A 22,682-nucleotide genomic window follows, 5' to 3' on the forward strand; every position below is an offset into this window, starting at 1 on the left:
GAATTTCATGGAAATTGTAAGATAAAGTCGTAAAATGTAGCCATAGAAACCTTCTGGCTCATCAGATAAAAAAAGCAAACTGAGTCTGAACGATATCTTTTGGTTTATTCACATTTTATTTGTGGGTTTATCTTCCCAGTTTCCATTCAGTTTAAGATGCTGAGAGTGTAAGTTCTTTTCATTACAACATGAAAATAAGTCCAAGCAATATTCTGCTCTCATGTTACAGCCATGCTTATATGTGTTGGTGTCTCTGTATGTATGCAGCTATTTTTCCTATTTTTAGCTTTTTAAATTATTGTTAGCTTTTTTTTCAGTAAGAAGTTAGTCCCTCGCAAACCAGTGGCAAGACTCAAACATATTAAAAAGTTTAGCTGGAGGGCTGGGTATGAAACACAAACAGCATTCTTTCCCTTACAGAGTTGTTTTGCAAATACATGCACACTTGTTCTTGGTCTCTGGAGATTATAAATATGTTACCTAGGAGAGCAGCGATACTCTTTTGGACTTGACTCCACTTTCTTTACATACTTTTCCGTCTTTTAGGAGCCTCGTGCACATATTTTAAAAACATGATTTAGAATGGATTTAGTGCCAGTGCATAAGATCCTTTGATTTTATTTTCCTTTTCTGTTCACCCTAACTAGTAGCGGGAGTTACTGGCATGCTTCAGAAAGCTTACTTGCGTTTGAATACAGTCTAAATCAGTGCAGACCCTTGACTGACTTAATCTTCGCTTGCAAATGACAATGCAGTGAAAACAGAGGAAGAAAAAAAAATTGACTTCCTTTCGTATTGGAAACCTAATAAATAGTTAGCCTGACCCAGTTTTCAATAAGATTTTCTGATGACCCAACAGGAGTGACTATCTCTAGTCAAAGAAGGGGAGGGTGAATTTAATCTTTCATGCCACTGGAATGGCAGCTGCTCTCAGCTCTCTCTGATTCTGTGAAGGATGGTGAAGATAGAGCTGTTTTTTCGGTATAGGGAGCATTTTCCTTTTGAATATTCCAAACGGGAGACTTGCCCATGTGCCTCAAGAACTAATTGTCTAGGTTCCGTCAGGAATGCAGCAGGAGAGGAGCGTATTTTATGCTTAAGACCAGAGAAGAGCCACGCAATACTCCGTGGATAAAAGGCTTGCAGTCCCAGCTGGGAAAAAGAGTCCCATTATCTCCCAGCTGCATAGACATTCCATACGGCTTGGTTCTGCCTGGATGCACAGCATGCCTGGCTGAGAGCTTGAAACAGAGTTCTGCAGAAAAATTGTAAAGATCCCGAGACATTTCCCTGGTAAGATCTGTAAGTACAAAATTGTGCTGTCTGCTGCAATGAGAATTTTCCTGGGCAAGCTGCAGCTTTTCTTCCTTTCAATGTCTTTGTATTAGCATTACAGGTAAAAGCTGGGTTTGGGGGAGCAGTGACTGCTTTATTTATGCTATGTTTCTATGATGTTGATGCTTAAAATGCATTTATTCCTTGTAAGAGAAAATGTATTGAATCTGTATTCTGGGGAGCTCAGGATCAAACCAGGGAAAGAGAGACTACAGGTACATTTTTCAGTGTTTCACTTGTCTTTGCTGCAGTAAAACTAATGGGCAAGATGGGATGACAGTGCTAATTCTGGTACTTTAGGATGGCTTCACGCCCTTTCTGTAATGGCAAATGGGGAAATGTTATTGCTAATTTTTTTTTTTTTCATCGAAGGGTAGAAGGGTGGGGTTTGCAGTGTCCGACAGATGATTTAAAGGAATGGTTATAAAAAGTTTCCTGGGGGAGGGATTTGGTGAGGGGAGCAGTGTAAGACTGGAGGTCACATGATCCCCCCCCAAATTTTGTCTGGCATTTTGCTTTTCACCCAGCTTCCAGATAATAGCTTCTGGAGTTTCCATTCACAATAGTTAAGCTTGTCAGTATTAAACTACCCATAATACTTTATGAAAAGTTTCAGAAGTTGATAACTTGGGAACAAAACTTATAAGAGCTCTAAGATTAGCCATGTAGAACCCATTATGTTAATGAAATACTGTCAATTTGGGGGGTTTGGGGAGAAATTGGAATTCATAGTTCTTGCTTCTCCGACTGAAAACTACTTATGTTTAAATAATCAGCATCCTGACTATGTCTTCTGGGAAATATTCACAGAATGACTAAACAGAAGTTATACTGAGAGAAAATGGGGAGAACAGTAGAATTACACAGAATCAATTTGGAAAATGAGGTATTCATAATTGTATCTATAGTAGCAATGTTTTTTTAAAAATTTTGTAAGAGAAAGAGCCATATGTTAAATATTGAGATTCCAGTTTTGAGCAATCTTCATTTATCTGATGTGTTTATCGTTATTGTTGTTAAAGATTTCATCGGTTTATGTGTATTGTATTTTATAAGATATTTAAGCACACTCTCCTGTGTCCCACCCCCCTCATACATGTGTAAACCTACACAAATTCAGAAAACAAACATACACAGACACAGTACTGACATGATTTGTGTAACAAACAGAAATCCAGAGTCATTTCATCTTTGATGCTTCAGTGATTTTTTTAAAGCAATATCATGGCTGTGCAATTCAGAGATTTCAAATATATAAATTTGCAATTTTTATAAGGGTTTCTATGAGGTTATATAAATGCATAACTTATCACATCTTAGCCAGAAAGCTTGTCATTTATAAACTGCACTGCATTACTTCCTTTGAACATTTCTAGTGAAGTGCCAGAATAGTTTGTTTAGTATTCCATATGTAACTTGCCCTAATGAAAACAAATTCACATTGTCATTTGGAGAATTAATACATATTTGGTTTTAGCTTAGACAAAAAAAAAACAAACAAACAAACTCAATTATCTTGTGAAAAGAATATGAGGTATATTAAGTTGTTTGCATTCTTTTGTGTTTTTGACAAATGAAAACACTCAGTAATACAAAAGTAAGTTTGTACCTTTTATTTTAGTGGAAGGAGAGGGGTTATGAAATATTTATTTTTTTCACTTACATATTTAACATCATATTAATTAGAATGCAATAACATAAGCTATACTCCTTAAAATTAACTCAAGCTAAATATAAAAGTTCAATAAAGACATCTTGTCACCTGTAAAAAAAAATCATGATATTTGTAGGCATCCTATGCCAAAATTCAAATAACAAAATGAGAGGGAGAGACTTAAGAAAAATTCTTTCTTATCATACATTTTTATTTGTTTGTGGCAGATAAGTATTTAGATAATGTGATCAGTGATAGAAAAGAAGTGATTAAAAGAAGATGATCCTACCTTATTCTTTAAAAAAAAAGTATTAAATTTATTTTATATTTGGATTAAATAGAAAAAAATAGAGCTGATATGAAACTGAAGAATTTGCTGAATTTCAGGTATTTGTTTCCTACGCCTCCCCCCAATAAAGGGATATTAGGTCCACAAAAATAACACATGAATTAAGAACAAAAATTAAGAAAATATTAGTAGTTTGAGGTCACCCATTTTTTTGATTCATATTTAAATATCAAGCAATCTCTTGTAAGCCTTTGCTGTGATAGTTAAAGAAATTTAACTTTTTTGGTTATTTATGGTTATTTTCCTTACGTACACCACCTGAACCTCAATTATATTACCAGTATTACATTATTGAGATTTATAGTATTTACATTCTGGCTTAATTCACACAGTCTTAGTTAGACTTACTTGGAATTTGAAAAAAATCCTTACCAATTACTTACTATTCAATTAATCACTCCTGTATTCTTAATTTTGAAATATTTCTTAGATTGTTAGATTTCACTGATAAGTAGTACCTCTCCACTAAAGAAACAGTCATAGATGCTATATTTTCTATGTGCCTACATAGAACATCTTCTTTTACCTTATACATGGAAGACACATTAATCTTCTTGAATCAAACGTATTTTTCCCCTTTAAAAACTTGCAAATATTTGTAAACAATACTGGAGACTCTTCCCATACTGAATGTTGGTGTCCATTAATTATTAGGTATGTCTGAAATTTCCGTCCTTGAATATAAGTTGCTCTTTTTGATGTATGTCCACGTGATTCTTTTGGGATTTGTTTGTTTGTTGGATTTTTTGTTTTGTTTTGTTTTCTTTGTTTTTTGCCATACTATATTCTAGAGTTAGACAGTTTTCATCAAATTTGCTTAAATATGATGTACTGCATTGATTCAAGATTTTTATGTTTCAATTTTATTGTTGTTACACTCTGTATTTGATTTTTTAGTTGTTATTATATTACTTTTTCCTTTTCTTCTGTATCACCACTTATGAGCATGTTGGATCTCATTTGTCTGTCTTCCACATCTATCATTTTATCCAAATTTATTTTTAATTTTATACTTTTTCAGTTCATTTTGATTTTCTTTTTAAAAATGTACATGGAAAGATTATATTTTAGAGATATTTAATCTATAGAAGAGTAATTGTCTAGCACTTTGTTCAAACTGTGGCTGATTCTTCTTGAGATTTACATTTTTAACTGTGTTTCTCTTAGTTTTTTTCCCTTCTATCATTTTATTCAAAAATGTATGCGTGAGGGATGAACAGAGAAAGTACAGAGGATTTTTAGGTGAAACAATCTGTGTGATACTGTCCTGGCAGATACTTGTCACTATGAATTTGTCTAAACCCATAGAATATATAATATCAAGAGTGAACCCTGGTATGAACTATGGACTTGGGGTGAAAGTTATGTATCAGGGTAGGTTCTTTGATTATTAACAAATTATAAAACTGTGTACACTGTATTGGTGATGTTAATCATAGGGGAAGCTGTGTATGTATGGGGACAAAGAGTATAATGTATCAGATTTGGGGGAAATCTGTATCCTCCTTAAAGTAAATGAAGGAGAAGGTACTTGTCAGCTTTCCTATATGCCTCCATCCACCCACTTCATGTAGGTCTGTGTTTTTGTTTTTGATTTTTTAGTATTTGGCAGGAGTGGAAATGTGCTTCAGAATCTATGTTGTGTTTGCAAGCATTTTTATTAAAGACAGAAGGCTTTTTATTTTGATTTTGTATCCCACCAACATCACTGTGTTTTTCTTTCTCTTTGCTGTTTCTGTATATCGAGAGGAATTAAATTTTCTTTATTAAATGAACTTCAAATAAAAATCTTTCAGTTTAAGAGAATTATTTTAAATAAAAATTTCATTAGAAAATGAAGTTATTCCCATTATTCATATTGAAAAGATCTATTCCAGTCAAAATGGAGTATGTACTATATAATACTTATTGTGATGAAGGCATAACACAGGGCATATTAGGGAAGAAGAAAAAGCGAATCAGTCATTGGACACTCTTTTGTTATTCTTTTATTTATCATTTTATTATTACTATATTTTCATTTCTTATTCTTTTATTTTTCATTCTCCTATCAGTCTTTAACACTGAAGTTTATGGCCTACTTAACTATCTTGCAAGGAATCTTAGAGTAATATAGAGTGAATTTGGGTCCTAGTAACATGAATCAAAATTAGGAGTCTCAAATATTTTATGGCAGTAGGGTGGACATAAAATTTACACATAACAACCTTCAAATTAAATGAATACATGAATGAAATTACTTAGACATTAAGATTTTTTAAAGAGGCCATCAGAGAGTCATGTATCCTATGAAGTACAAAACAATCTTAACTAGTAAAAGAAGTTCCATTCTCTGGAGTGTGTATAAAATGACACCAAGATTCTGGAAGCAGGCTTCTTGTGATGAAGGGCTACATACCATCTAAATATTTGCTCTTTTACATTTGGCACAGAATAGCTTTGTGGTTTAGAGCAAGTAACAGCCTTTCTGTACCTCCATTTCCCATCCACAATGGGGATAATAGTAGAATTGATTTCATCGTAATAGCAAGAGAAATAAGTAGGTTAACATGTAAAAATACCTTTGAGAAAGGCTTGAAATTAATAAGCACTCTTTATGTTAGTTACTTGATTATTTTTATATTAGTGTTACTATTATAACATTTTGTCTATGAGACTTGGGATTGATTGGGAAAAAATAATATAAAACAATGAAAAAATAAGAATTATAATCATCTAATCATTTATAATGAGTATTTAGTAGAGAATTAAATTTGGAGGTGTAAATTATAGTTAGATATGAAAATGGAGCTCAGGGAATCTTGTGAGAAGATTCAGAAATGCTGGTCCTCAGATTCACGTAGCCTAAAAATAGAAATAATAGTTTTTCATGGAATAAACAATCAGAGCTGATCAAGAAAAACAGTTCATTTAATTTTCTGACTATAAAAACAATATACAGAAAAACAGAAGAAAATAATAAGCCATAATTCCTTTTGCCAAAGAAAACCATCACAAAATACTTGTGAATTTCTTTTGTTGTTAATGGTTTTTGTTTTTCTTTTTTTTTTTTAATTAAAATTTTAATATCCTAAAAAGGTACTGTGTGAACCTGGAAATAACAATAAAATTTGAGCCCATAGGAAAAATACTAAAATAAAAAATTAATCCCACATATTTCTAATCCCACTTCCCAGAGATATTTTCAACAGTTTATTTTAATGTATTTATTGTTTATTGTCCTTTATTGGATTTAGTAAGCATTCAATATTCATTTCTTCCAACTTTTACTATCTTAAAAATTAGATAATTTGTTACATTTCAGTGAACATAAATATTTAAACATAAAATAAATCTTTATATTTTCCAAAAAAAGCTAAAGATAATATATATCCTTTCACAAACAGGACAATGGCTTGTTTAAATTTCCTCCAAGATATTCCTGCCAACGTCCATATTTCCATTATTTTATTTTTACTTTGTTTTTAAATTTCTCTAAATATTTTATCAATATTAAATTTATGACATCTTTTTTCTGAGTTATTTATTAACCATTTCTTCTTACTACAGACATACACCTGTGGGTTCATTTCCTGTCTACTGAAGACCATTTAAAGATCATTATCGAAAGTCTTAAATTCTCTTACAGTTTACCTTCTAAAAATTACTTACTTTTCTCACATTTTAAAATTATAATGCAGTTGGTTACAGAACTCCATGATGACCAATAATTTTTTTTCTCGACATTTTTTGCATATTTTGTTCATTGCTCTTCTGGAATAGAATTTTGCTCATGAGAAGACTGCTCATAGTCTAACTATAACATCTTTGAAGATATATTTGTCTTTCATTCTGGTAGAATTTAAAAATTTCTCTTTGCAATGATGTCTTTGGGTTCATTACAATGTGTGTAGGTGTGGATTTGTTTTAAATTTATATCACTCTGGCCTCTACAAGCTCCTAAATCTGTCTAACTTCAATTTTGAAAAATTCTCAGCTACTATATATTTACTTTTATCCCTTTTCCATCTTTACTTTCTCTAACATGTTCATTAAGTATTTAAAACTTCTGTTCCTCTTTGTCTTATTTTATATACTTTTATATTCTGCTTTTTTATGTTTCACTCTGTGTGATTTCCTGTCATATGTATTTTATAAATTTATTTTTCTTTTCAGAAAATATTTTTTGATTTCTCTAATTTCTATTACTTATCTTAAAAATTATCTTATTTTAAAGTTGATTTTTGGTTATTCAATTAGTTTTAGTTTTTTCAGGGACAAATTACTTCATTATTTGTGTTTGCCAAGTCTTCCTCATGGCTGTTTATTCCTTTTGATGTTGGTAATCTTTCTTTTATGAAGACCAACCTTTAGCAGTTGTTGATTCCCATGAGAGACCAGCATTATCATAGTTGAAGATGCTTTGCTACATCATTGTTTCACTTTTGCTTCTAGATTTGCTCTATAATTTCCCCATTTGTACTAGCTTCTATGGTAATTTTTGGCCTAAAATTATCTTAACATGCAGAGAGAATAAATTTAGTTTCTACAACCACACTTGGTAAAAACTTGATTTTCAGCCTATCTCTGGAAGACCCTTTCTTTCCAGCACATAAGCAGAATCCTTTAAAAGCCATGTTTTGTGGAGGGTCCTCTTTTCCTTGGTTTATTCCAGCTCCTTTTGAGTTGCCTCCTCATTTTGGGTCCTCACCAACCTAACTTTGAGTTTCCTCTTCATTTTGGGTCCCTGACAATTTATCTTTCTTGTTTACAACCTTAATTATGCATATTTTAAAGTATTCTTATATAACCTTCTCTGTCTCTATGGTAGACTCTTTCTGCATCATATTGCATAGTATCATATACTACATACATACATACATACATGTATACATACATGTTCACTGCAGTTTTCCTCATCTGCTTCCCACCAAAAAGGAGGTCATCAAATTTTCTGGTTTGCTGATACTTTTTTTTTTCCTGGTATTCTTACAATTTCATATATTTCCTCTGCTGTGTTTTCTGTCAGTTTAGTGATGCTTTAGAGGTCAAGGCATAAACTCACTCCAAAATTGTGAACCACAAGTTAATTATGGAGTTAAAATAAGATTTTTCACAGAAACCAAAAACGTTTTTTCTTAATTTTTAAGTTATTCACTAGTCAATTGTATATGTCTTTCCATTGTTTCCATTCAAACAATTTAATTTACCAAAGTACTGAAGTGCTGTTTTAGTTTGAAAGGACAGTTCATTCGATGAGACAGTATGCTAGGAAATGCTCTAGATGTAGTTAAAAAAACTGGCCAATTTGTGTTGTTTACATATTCTCTAAGAATGGTAGCTATATTAATTGCTATGTTTAATGGTGTACAAGTTCTTAAAATGTAGAGGAAATTATTCAAAATGTTTGTCAGCACAATGATTCCTTTTTTTTTTTTTTTAAGTTTTTGTTTTTTTGTTTGTCTGTTTGTTTGGACAGAGAGAGACATAGCAATGGAGGTAACAGAATCTGGAGGGGTTGGGGGTGGTGGAGAGAGAGAAGCAGGCTTCTGGCAGAGCAGGGAACCCAATGCAGGGCTCCATGTGGGACTCCATCCCAGGACCCTAGGATCAAGACCTGAGCCAAAGGCAGATACTTAACAACTGAGACACCCACGTGCCCTTTTCTCTTTTTCTATAAGCACAATAATTCCTAAGAACACATTAAACCAAGTACTTAACCAGACCACTCTTCCTTTAGATGACTTCTGTTGATTAAAAGTGAGAATTTTGGATGGATTTTTTATAAGAAGGGGAGGAGAAACTAAAATAAGACATTCTGCAAAGTTCCTCGTAATTTATCACCCTTGTTTGTAAGAGGCCAATATGGACATTTTATTTTCAGTGATTTTATTTGTCCATTATTTCAAAGTTTAATTAATCTGGCTTCTCTTACATTTGTATGATAAAGGGGTTGTATAAGGAGATTTTTGTAGTATCTTTGTAAATATCAGGAGTATAATATACTTGTTGGAATAGAGCTCTTAGCAAAAGAACATAATTTTCCCCTTTAGCACCTATCAAAGTCCTCCAATCAGTAAAGAGCAATAAATGAAAGAGAAGGTCAGAAATCAGACATGCTGCTAATTTTCTGTCAGCTGATATAAGAATAAATTAAAGAAAGTCCTTAAAGTTTTGTTGGGATGAAAAGGTTACAATTACTCAAGTGTTGATAGAAAGTAATTTTTTTGAAGGTAATTTTGTTTACAGTATAACATGAAGATATTTTCTGGGTATTTACTGTTAGCAAATTCTTAAACATGCTTAATTGTGAATATGTGGTGCTAACAGATAAGCTAATTCTGACATTCCTATTTATAAGTTAACACAAAAGTGTATATTCAAGGATTCTCTTTATTTACTTTCTTTTCAGTGTTCCAAGATTCATTGTTCATGCACCACACCCAGTGCTCCATGCAATATGTCCCCTCCTTAATACCCACCACGAGGCTCACCCAACCCTCCATCCTCCTTCCCTCCAAAACCCTCAGTTTGTTTCTCAGAGTCCACAGTCTTTCATGGTTTGTTTCTCCCTCCAGTTTTTGCCAACTCACTTCTCTCCTTCTCCCAATGTCCTCCATGTTATTGCTTACGCTCCACAAGAAAGTGAAACCATATGATAATTGACTATCTCTGCTTGACTTATTTCACTCAGCACAATCTCCTCCAGAAGATATTTGAAAATGACACTACAAACGACTGATACCCAAGGATTCTCTTTAAGTTAGCATAGTGGTGGGCACCTGGGTGACTCAGTCCTTAAGTGGCTGCCTTCCGCTCAGTTCATGATCTCAGGACCCTGGGATCCAGGCCGGGCTCTCTGCTTAGCAGGAAGCCTGCTTCTCCCTCTTCTGCTCCCCCTGCTTGTGTTCCCTCTCTCTCTGTGTCTCTCTCTCCCAAATAAATAAATAAATCCTTTAAAAAATATTAGCGTAGTGGTTGTAATGTATGTATTTTTCAGAGGTGAGTGCCTACTTTATTTTAAGTTGATATTTTGTGCAAGTTATATCTGTGCAAATTGTGTCTGTGTCTATCCAAAACTTCTAGTTAATTTAGATGAATAATTTAACATACTTAATTACCAATATTAATATTATAACTAAATAAAATGTACTAGCAATAAAGCAATAGTAGAAGTAATTTTAAAGTTTAATTAAATAACCTCTCAGAGCACCAAAATTTATTAATTTCATCTTTATAGATGATTGAAAAATGTGATACATAGTGTTAGTTGCCACTCTTATAAACAGTTTTAAAGGGTTTTTCCTAGCTTTTTAAAAAAATATTTAGTATTCACAGAAGTTTGGGTCATATATTTTGACTTGTTTCATTAACTGTGGTTTTGTTCTGTGCCAGAGTCTAAGTTCTTGAAAGCTTGGACCTTGGCTTATTCCTCTCTGTATATCCAGTGCCCGTTTGTAGTAGACAGTGGTCTCCACTAATATCTTAATTCCACAAATGTTGCCTGAATACTTACTGTGAGATTGATGCCATTCCAGGCATGGGGATGTTTAACTCTGAATAAGATTGAGAAGAGTTCTGCTATTGTGAAGTTATAATTTCAATATGTGTTCTTAAACTCAGTTAAGCATTCATTTCTACCAGTTGGTGGCTAATATTGTTAATTTTATATCTTATTTGAGAAATGAGCATTAGAAGTTAATAAATTATCTGATTCCAAGATAATTTTTTTTTTAAATAAAATACTGTGATATAGTGAGAAATAGCAAAGGACTACATTAAAAGGTATATGTATTTGCTTGGAATAATAATTATCTCTCAGTTGTGATAAATAGTGATGTATTCTAGGTTATGCAAAGGATTTATAATCTGCCAAAAAAAAGAGTAGATTAATGGAAAGTAGCATCTCATGTTATATATATGTCCCCATAATTGTCTAATCACATATCCTGTCTCTTTTGCCTGAATGTTATTCATTTTCATCAAGTAAGTAGTACTTACAGACTTACTGGGATGATGAAATCTGTTCAGAATTTGCAAACTACATCAAATACTTAAGTAACTTTGGAAAATTATATAGCAAGTAAAGAAAATAAAAGACAAACATTTATTTATTTAAACTATTTTTATTGAAGCAGAATTAACATACAATGTTATATTAGTTTCAGGTGTACAACATATTGATTTAGTAATTATATACATTTCTCAGTGCTCATCACAATAAGTATAGTCACCATCTGTCACCATACAATGTCATCGCAATATTATTGACTATATTTTCTAAGCTGTCTTTTTCATCTCTTGTATGTTGTTGTGTAACTAGAAGTTTTTCCTTCTTAATCTCCTTTTTCTGTTTTACCCGTCCACCTACCCATCTCCCCTCCAGCAACTGCCAGATTGTTCTCTGTATTCAAAAGTTTGTTTTGTGTGTTTGTTTCTTTGTTCATTTGTATTTTATTTTTCACATATAAGTGAGATTGTATGGCATTTGTTTTTCTCTATCGGACTTGCTTTACTTAGCATAGTACCCTCTAGGTCCATCCATGTTGTCACAGATGACAAGATTTGATTCTTCTTTTATGGCTGAGTAATATCGCAAAGTGTGTGTGTGTATGTGTATCACATCTTTATCTATTTAACTATTGATAGACACTTGGGTTCTTTATCTTGGCCATTGTAAATAATGCTATATAAAAATAGGGGTATATGTATCTTTTCAAATTAGTGTTTCTGTTTTCTTTGGGTAAATATACAGTAGTGGGACTAACTGGATTAAGAATATAATTTATTTTATTTTATTTTTTTATTTTTATTTTTTTTTAATTTTTTATTTTTTATAAACATGTATTTTTATCCCCAGGGGTACAGGTCTGTGAATCAGCACTCACCAAAGCACATACCCTCCCCAATGTCCATAATCCCACCCTCCCTTCTCCCAACCCCCCTCCCCCCAGCAACCCTCAGTTTGTTTTGTGAGATTAAGAGTCACTTATGGTTTGTCTCCCTCCCAATCCCATCTTGTTTCATTGATTCTTCTCTTACCCACTTAAGCCCCCATGTTGCATCACCACTTCCTCATATCAGGGAGATCATATGATAGTTGTCTTTCTCTGCTTGACTTATTTCGCTAAGCATGATACGCTCTAGTTTCATCCATGTTGTCGCAAATGGCAAGATTTCATTTCTTTTGATGGCTGCATAGTATTCCATTGTGTATATATACCACATCTTCTTGATCCATTCATCTGTTGATGGACATCTAGGTTCTTTCCATAGCATGGCTATTGTGGACATTGCTGCTATAAACATTCGGGTGCACGTGCCCCTTTGGATCACTACGTTTGTATCTTTAGGGTAAATACCCAGTAGTGCAATTGCTGGGTCATAGGGCAGTTCTATTTTCAACATTTTGAGGAACCTCCATGTTGTTTTCCAGAGTGGCTGCACCAGCTTGCATTCCCACCAACAGTGTAGGAGGGTTCCCCTTTCTCCGCATCCTCGCCAGCATCTGTCATTTCCTGACTTGTTGATTTTAGCCATTCTGACTGGTGTGAGGTGATATCGCATTGTGGTTTTGATTTGTATTTCCCTGATGCCGAGTGATATGGAGCACTTTTTCATGTGTCTGTTGGCCATCTGGATGTCTTCTTTGCAGAAATGTCTGTTCATGTCTTCTGCCCATTTCTTGATTGGATTATTTGTTCTTTGGGTGTTGAGTTTGCTAAGTTCTTTATAGATTTTGGACACTATTCCTTTATCTGATATGTCGTTTGCAAATATCTTCTCCCATTCTGTCAGTTGTCTTTTGATTTTGTTAACTGTTTCCTTTGCTGTGCAAAAGCTTTTGATCTTCATGAAATCCCAATAGTTCATTTTTGCCCTTGCTTCCCTTGCCTTTGGCGATGTTCCTAGGAAGATGTTGCTGCGGTTGGGGTCGTAGAGGTTGCTGCCTGTGTTCTCCTCAAGGATTTTGATGGATTCCTTTCTCACATTGAGGTCCTTCATCCATTTTGAGTCTATTTTTGGGTGTGGTGTAAGGAAATGGTCCAATTTCATTTTTCTGCATGTGGCTATCCAATTTTCCCAAAACCATTTATTGAAGAGGCTGTCTTTTTTCCATTGGACATTCTTTCCTGCTTTGTCGAAGATTAGTTGACCATAGAGTTGAGGGTCTATTTATGGGCTCGCTATTCTGTTCCATTGATCTATGTGTCTGTTTTTGTGCCAGTACCATGCTGTCTTGATGATGACAGCTTTGTAATAGAGCTTGAAGTCCGGAATTGTGATGCCACCAACGTTGGCTTTCTTTTTCAATATCCCTTTGGCTATTCGAGGTCTTTTCTGGTTCCATATAAATTTTAGAATTATTTGTTCCATTTCTTTGAAAAAGATGGATGGTGTTTTGATAGGAATTGCATTAAATGTGTAGATTTCTTTAGGTAGCATAGACATTTTCACAATATTTATTCTTCCAATCCATGAGCATGGAACATTTTTCCATTTCTTTGTGTCTTCCTCAATTTCTTTCATGAGTACTTTATAGTTTTCTGAGTATAGATTCTGTGCCTCTTTGGTTAGGTTTATTCCTAGGTATCTTATGGTTTGGGATGCAATTGTAAATGGGATTGACTCCTTAATTTCTCTTTCTTCTGTCTTGTTGTTGAAGAATATAATTTATTTTAATCCTTCTTTTAGTTCATGAAAGGTATATGCCTTTATTATGCAAAATTTGGAAAATGCAGAAAAATTACTGATTATCTTATCAAGATTATCTTATCAAGCTATGGCATCCTTTCAGTCATCTTTGTGATTGTGTGTATAAAATACAACTTTGGGGTGAATCTATATGTTTTGTTTTATAACTTGTTCTTGTTAATGTACTATGAACATTTTCAAATTTCATAAATATTCTCTTAAATCTGAGGGATAATCCCACCAGATGGGTGTGCCATAAATTTTCACAAACCAATAATGTATCATCGGATATTTAGTTTTTTAGAATTATTTACTACCTATGAAAAAGATATGATGCTTACCTATATATATCTTTATAGCTAAATATTTTATATACATCTCTGATTACATTAAAAAATTAATCCATAGTATTAAAATTTCAGTGTTAAATGGTGTGTATTATTTTAAAGGTGACAGTATGTATATTACTTAATTGTCCTTGGGGAAGACAGTTCCATCTGTACTTCCAGGAAGCTGAATTCTTATTGCCACATACTTGTAAAGAGTACATGTGTGTATCGTGAATACTCTCCTGTTGGATTGGCAAAATAAACACACAAATAAACTCCATTCCAATATTGCTCTAAATCACCCTTTTTCCATAAATATGGTCTGAGTATTTCATGAATGTTCATGGAACACTTGTATCTGCTCCTTTTGTTAAGGTCAGCCCATATCATTTGTCCTTTTTTCCATTGGTATTGTACAATTTTTTTTTTCTTTTGCTCAAGAAGTTCATCATACATCTAGAAGATCACATTTATTTTTCACACATTTCAAACTTTTTTCTAAGTTTATAATATAATTGAATTTTAAGCATGAAACCTTGTAAAATGTGTGAAATAATATCTGAACCTCAGTTTCAATGTGTATACAGTAGCCTGACTTCCACAAAGTCAAAGAACTACATGAAAACTGAATGAGTTAATGTGTCCAAATATGTTTTTGTTACAGTGACATACAACTACTGATATAAAATTACTGTTCTCAGTCTTATTAAATTAAATCGTTATTTAATATAGATTGTTTATTAAGTCATAAAATCTAAATGAAAAAAATTGAAGTTACTAAGGAGAGAGACTGTGTTTTTGACTTTATAGTTCCAGCACCTCACAGTATCTGGCATGTGTTGGGTACTTAACAAATGCTTGCTCTAATGAATGTAGATTCTAAATATACTAGAGAAGTATTAAATTAAATATATTTGTGCTTATTCCAAATATGCTGTTATAGTGTCATCTAAATCTAATAGTGTCAAAAATAAGATACATTAAAATGATAATTAATGTTAAATTTATGTCTCTGCCCTTGGCAGCCACTATAATCTAGTCCACGATGAAGCAATCAGAAAATTAAAGTAGTTATTTATTATATAACTACAAATTGTATTTGACCCATCTTTGGAGTTGATGTGTGTTGTGGTCTTTCAGGGATTTGGCCTATTAGGATAATTCAGAAGTGCATATAGGTACTAGAAAATAGTTTTGAGGTTTTACCTGTAATTTTAAATATCTCTGGATCCGGCAACAATTTATATACAGAGAGACAGACTGTATATGTGAGGTGTGTGATAATTTCTTTTTCAGATATCTCAAAGAATATGAGATTCATAATTGGCTTCTCCAGATGCTCAGAAGAACTTATTTTTGTATTAACCTGCATTTAACTTAGTATAACTTATTATGTTCATATATGATGCTATTTTATTTTGGAGAAAAATAATGAGATGTTTGGCTTTGCCAAACAGCATTTTAGGAATAAATTTTTGTTTGATTTGGACCTGACTATATCCATTTGTTTGGCATATTTAATAAAATAAAAGTCATCAAATAAACTTATTTTATTTCTGTTTAGGATCAGGACATTTCTAAATAAGGTTATGCTGTAGTAAAAATTAACCTCTAAATCTTTCTTTTCTTTCTTTCTTTCTTTTTTTTAATCAAGAGCTCTTGCTCATTTTATTCAATGACTTATATTCAGGAAATGTCAATATAATCTACTTTAAGCAAAAAGAGCACAGACAACAAATAAAAATCAAATATTATTATATGCATGTTCTAAGTGTTCTTTTTACACATTGTTTTTTGTCTTCCAGCCTTATTTAGATATAATTGACGTATAACCTGTTATTTTCAGGTATACAATATAATAATTTGATGAATGTATATTTTGAAAAATGATTACCATAACAAAGTTAGTGAACACAACCATCACCTCACATTATCACTTTTTTTTTCTTTTTTTATAGTGAGAAGCTGTAAGATCTACTCTTTTGGCAACTTTCATATATACAATATACAGTATTGTTAACTATAGTCACCATGCAGAGCATTACATCCCCAGAGTTTATCCTATAACTGGGAGCTGGTTCCTTTTGACCACTTTCTGCCATATTCCCCCACCTCCACGCTCACACCCTTCCCTGGCACCTCTCATCTGCTCTCTGTTTCTGTGTGTTAGGTTACTAATTCCATAAGTGAGATTATACAGTATTTGTCTCTCCTTCTCTGTTTTAGTTCACTAAAAGGCCCTCAAATTTCATTCATGTTGTCACAAATGGCAGAATTTCTTTCTTTTTATGGCTGGAAGATATTCCAATATTTCTGTGTATTGTGTATGTGTATATGTATGTATGTTTATACACATACCACATTTTCTTTATACATAAAGAATTTATATTCAACCCTTTGTTGAATATAGATTATTTGGCTATCATAAATAATGTTACCGTGACTATTGGGAAACAGGTATCTCTTTAAGACAGTGATTTAACTTCCTTCAGATATATACTCAAAACTGGAATGGCTGGATTATATGGAAGCCCTGTTTTAAATTTTTTGAGGAAGGTTCATGTTGTTTTTCATAGTGACTGTACCAATATACAATTCTACCAACAGTGTACAGAGGGAAACAACCCCTATATCTTAGGGAGTTTGAATCCACAAAGAGTTCTCAGTGTGCATCTCTAAGGAAACTATGCTTGAGGAGGAAGTTCAGTGTTAAATTTCATATAAATAAGCTCTTCCACAATTACAGAAAAGAGAATTCTAGTGTCTTGCAGTGGCAGTTAAGTGCTTCCACCCAGAGGTGATACATATTACTTGAATTCACATTTAATTGGCTGAAGCAAATCACTCAGGGGAATGAAAAACTGAAATCACCTACATATTTGAAAAGAGGAGAGTAAGAAACGTTGGTGAGTAGCAGCAATACTTCCCACTTGGAATTTGCTATAAGAAATTCTCTGCCTGGCCCATTTGCTCACTAACTTCAGTTGTGCTAAGCAGTCTCACTCAATACTTCAGGTAACTCTTTCATTTTGTTTTATTGAGATGCATTTTTACTCTTTGTACATATTGAGGAATGAGTATAGTGTGTGATCAACTTTTCTTTGTTTGCTATGCACTAATCAGCACTAATTGCATTTTCACTCATTGATTCACACAGTCAGTAACTATTTATCTGGATCATCTATCCACCATGTCCAAGACTTTGTTTGGAATATCATGGCTTAGAGAAACATGCCTTGTACTCCTGAATCATAGAGCATTTCAGGGAGATATATTTGAATTAAATCATCAGATAAAATAGTACCTGTGTCTGCTTTCCAGAAGAACAGCTACATGGTGCTGTAAGAACCTAAATTGATCAAGTAAGGAAAGCCAGGAAAAACTTCCATGGGTGAATGCTGACTAGGTGTTGACTATGTGGCTGTGACGGGGAAAAGTTCATGTAGAAGGAAGAGCAGATGAGTGGAAGAGGCATGGCGGGGATGAGAGACAGAAAAATGTGGGGTTGAGTTCTAGCGGGATCAAAGGTCCAGGTGCTAGAGGAAGCTGGAGAAGTGGACTAGAAACTAACCAAGAGGTTTTATACCTCAGGTAAAAACTTTGAATATTCTTCATAAAAAAATGGAGGAACTGTTGAAAACCATTGAGAATGAAGTAATATCGTCAAATTTAGATATTGTAATAATCATCCTGGGTACATTGTGAGAAACTTGATCTTTCATTATTCAAATATTTGGCATCAGGTAGATATGGATGTCAAGAAGGAATGGCATAGGCAAGGGAGAAAATAGCCACCTGTTTTTTTTTTTTTTTCCTTTAATAATAAAGCAAACCTTGTTTTGAATTTCACAAATTCTGAAATTTGGTTGTTTGTTGCACTTGTTAACTTTTTCACACAATGGTCAATTATAACATTTGAAGAAAAAAAAGAAAAATAACAGTTTACTAATTTTTAAAATTTTCTTTTTTTTTTTTCAATAATCTCCATACATAGTGTGGAGCCCAGTGTGGGGTTCAAACTCACACCCCTGAGATCAAGACCTGAGCTGAGATCAAAAGTCAGATGCCCAATTGACTGAGGCACCCAGGTGCTCCCAGTTCACTAATTTTTTTAAGTATAGGTCCAAAGTAGGAAGTTCATAAAATATATAAAATAACAAAATAGCAATCAATAATATATCTTCTGAAAATTACTCCAGAATATTTCCTTAAACTTTAATGTTTTATGGATAACAAGAGTTGTAGTATTTTCATTCTAACCTAAAATTGTATTAACATTTCCTAGGCATGTAAGATTCTCACCGTGGTAGATAATCTTTCAGGATGGTCACCATGTATGTACATGCCATCCCTCCTTTTTTTTTTTTTTTAAGATTTTATTTATTTATTTGACAGACAGAGATCACAAGGAGGCAGAGAGGCAGGCAGAGAGAGAGGAGGAAGTAGGCTCCCTGCTGAGCAGAGAGCCTGATGTGGGGCTCGATCCCAGGACCCTGGGCTCATGACCTGAGCTGAAGGCAGAGGCTTTAACTCATTGAGCCACCCAGGTGCCCTACCATCCCTCCTTTTAAGAAGTGGTGTCTTTTATCTTCCCCTTGACTATGCTTTGACTTTTTGCTTTGAACTCATGACTTACTCTGGCCAAAAGTGGAAGTGAAACCATGCCAATTCTTAGTCCTTGAACAACCAGACAGTTTCTACTTGTATCTGAACATGGTGGTATATGAAGTCATGGTATCTGTAAGAACAATAGAATCCCTAAATGATGAAATACTATACATAGAGAGAGGGTGCTTGAGAGAGAAATGTTTGTTCCCCAGCTAAGAGTCTGTGCTGAAACTTAAAGAGCTTTTCTTGGATCTTCCAGTCCAGTTGCAGTGTCAGTGATCCAAAGAACCATCTAGTGAGCCCACAGAATTTTGAGAAATAATGAATTGTTTTAACTACCAATTTTTGAGGTGGTTTGTTATGTAGCATTAAATAAGTGAAACAGTTAAAATCATTTGGTTAATTTTTACAAGGAAAATAAAATGCTATGGAGTATCTTAAAGATTCCTGTTTTGTACATTGCAGACCCCTAATTTATACATCCTTATTAAATAAAAAACATATGCCAAGATTTGGGACACCCAGGTGGCTCAGTCAGTTAAACGACAGCCTTTGGCTTGGTTCATGATTTCCAGGTCCTAGGCTTGAGCCCTGTGTCAGGCACCTTGCTCAGCAGGGAGTCTGCTTCTTTCTGTCTCTATCTCTGTCTCTGTGTGTGTGTGTCTATCTCTCTCCCCCTCTGTCTCTCCTCCCTACAAGTTCTCTGTTAGAACCATTTTCAACTTGATTTGTATTATATGTGCAGAGTTGGTTAGAACTTGAACCAAGACAAAAATACAAGATATGTATGCTATTTTGGGGCTTTGAGGTGGGTTGCAGGAAGAACAATAAAGCAGTTTCACAAATACCCATATACTTAGGTCAAGAATATGGAGAACTTTTTTTTTTTCATTCTTGAAAATCTTTATAATTTTCTTAAGTGATTTCTTTAATACACTGTGGACTTGAGTGTTATTTTTATATCAGGTTGTAAATATTGTTTGTTAGAAGTTTCTCTAATGAGCATCATGTATTTCTCTGAGCTCATAGAACAACTTAGAGGTAAAAATTATAACCAGAAAATTCATATTTTTAAGCATAATTTTATTGTTACAATGCATATTACCACATGGATTTTTGTTTTGTATCATGATTATTTTGTTTTGCTAATATATATCATCATGGTCACTAATGATGATAATAATAAAACTACATTGATTTCCTCAAGTGTTATCTTATTAGTAGGTAAGAGAAACGCAGTTGCCCTAGTTAATAAACAGGTACTTTACAGATGAAAGCCAGGAAAATGACTATCATATATCTTTGTTGCTTTAAAATTATACCCATGACATTTCTATTTCCCTAAAAGCTCCATTGTTCATTTGAAAACTAAACATTAAATTGATTTGATTCTCTATATAATTATGATGTGACTGCATATTTATTCATACAAATTTAAGAACATTCATTTGCAGTTGCCATTCATGTAGATGTCAAAAATGCCACTTTTTATTGTGTATATTGTGAAAGGGCAAAATAAATAACCTTTCCTGCTTAAAATTAGATTGCTTTTTAAATATGTCATTAATCATATTTTAGACTTTAAAAGATCAAAATGAAATGGCCCAAAATTTTAAATTTTCCTGAGTGATAAACACTGAGCAGTTTAGTAATGTCTGACCATGCTCCAGGTGTGTTGGCGAATTTCTGAAGATGGTGTACTTCTCTGTTCTATAGTCTTTCAGTTTTTATATTAGGTGCTAATGTGTGTAATTAGCCTGATTTCAGAGTTGTGACCCCTAAGGCAGAGAAGTATTTATAAGAGTTGTGGTCCAGCCACATGAGAATAATATTAAATGTATATGGAATTAATTGAGCTGCAAAGAGTTTGCTGAACAAAGTTAGCTGCCACCTGGGTCAGGGATTGCAAAATTGAATCACAAGAAGCTATTTAAGTGTAACTAGGACCCACAAAAATCCACCTCCTTCTGAAGGGTTTAAACTTGAAGTCTCCAGTTGTTATAGTAGGTATAATTATAATTAAGGTTCAGTGTGTCTGTGAGCGTTATACAGAAAATCACCTGAGATGTAGTAGGTTCCCAATCTACACTTTGTCCTCAAATTTCTGCCCCCACCCCAAAAGTTTTAATTCATTTGATGTGGTAAAACTCCTCAGAGGGTAAAGTCTTCCTGTACTGGAAGTTTTAGAATGAAATATAGACAATGACATAAAGAAAACCCATAGTATTCATGGGTTTTGAGTTAAACTTTGAATTTAAGTTTTAGAATTAAGTCTGTGCTAATTAGAACCATTTCTGTGTATGTGTATAAAGTGCGTGTAATACTTAAAACTCTGAAGGAGCCTCTGCTCCTTTGTAATAAATAACTGACTAAAACATGACAGTTTAAATAAAAAATTATTTAAAAATTACTAATTATTATTTTTTAAAGTTTAGAAATATTTAGAAGTTAATATTTAGTATTTTATGAGGGTAATATATAAGATTTAAATTCTTAGAAGTATTTTCCTTGTTAGTGTCCTAAAGTTGATTGGTCAGACATTTAAAACACTCAATAAAATAGAATAATTCAATTTTATAAATAACATTCAAAATATTAAAGAAATTGTAAACTAAGTTGTCAGTGAGCATGGTTGTTTATATTTCATCTATTCAAATTGAAATAATTGAATATTAATCATGGAAAAAATGAAGTTTTTTCTTATTTGACTAACATTATAAAAGTATAGCCATATAAATTAAGCTTGACATTTTAAGAAGAAAATAGCATTACATGAAACTCAGTAAAGTAGATATTAATTTAAAGTCCTCATTGAGCACTGAAACCCTGAGTTCTATGGAAATAAAGGGACTTGCCCAAGACTACAGAGCAGACACTGAGACTCCGATTTTAATATGTGAATCCAGTGGCTGTGGTTTCAATATTCATTCTAAAAAAAAGTTAGCTTTTAATAGACATGGGCAAAATTTTAGAGTAAAACAATGTCATGTCCTGAAACAATATGTAATCTTCTATTGTTAATTTTCTTGTTTAAAATCTGTTAAAGTCAAAAGAAAATAAACCTACAGTACATTAAAAGAAGTCATAATACTGTAAGATATTATCTGACATTGTTTTTCTCTTCCCCATTAAAAAAGAAGTTTATCTTCTTGGATATGATTTTTAACTCAAAACAGAACCAGCAGTTCCTCTGCTGTTGACAATTTTTTTTTTTTTTTTTTTTTTTTTTTAGTTTGACAGAGAGCTAGAGAGAGAGCACAAGTAAGCAGAGCGGCAGGGAGAGGGGGAGAGAGAGAAGCAGGCTCTCTGCTGAGCAGGGAGCCCGATGTGGGGCTCAATCCCAGGACCCTGGAATCATGACCCGAGCTGAAGGCAGCCGCTTAACCAACTGAGCCACCCGGGTGCCCCTCCTGTTGATGTTTTAAAACAGCATAACTATTTTGAGTCTATATTCACACTATATTCTTATTTAGAATGTATAATGATTCATTTTACATGATTTATTGACCCTTGAACAGATTTGAAAAGAGGATCTGAGTAATATCTACAAAAATGGTATCTTTTTTTATTCTCTTCCGTTTACCAGTTTTGTTGATTCTGTGATCTAAATCTAAATGGAAAGCAAATGGACCTATTTTTCTATTCATGTGTACACACATGCTTTGTATTTTTATACACCTGTATCAACTTTTTGACAAAGGAACCACAGATTCAAAAATTGTTAATGCCTCTT

The 22,682-nt window shown here is 33.2% G+C and overlaps 1 protein-coding gene across 1 annotated transcript in view; it reads left to right on the forward strand.

Annotated features, from left to right (window-relative positions):
* Positions 1 to 1,306: 1,306 nt before the first annotated feature.
* The window catches only part of LOC132011506 (contactin-6-like), a 302,333-nt gene continuing 280,957 nt past the window's right edge, over positions 1,307 to 22,682 (forward strand). Inside the window, 1 exon segment of the mRNA XM_059390186.1 lies at positions 1,307 to 1,396. The gene's annotated coding sequence lies outside the window, so the exon portion shown is untranslated.

Source organism: Mustela nigripes, chromosome 2, assembly GCF_022355385.1.
Source record: "Mustela nigripes isolate SB6536 chromosome 2, MUSNIG.SB6536, whole genome shotgun sequence".
Taxonomy (NCBI): domain Eukaryota; kingdom Metazoa; phylum Chordata; class Mammalia; order Carnivora; family Mustelidae; genus Mustela; species Mustela nigripes.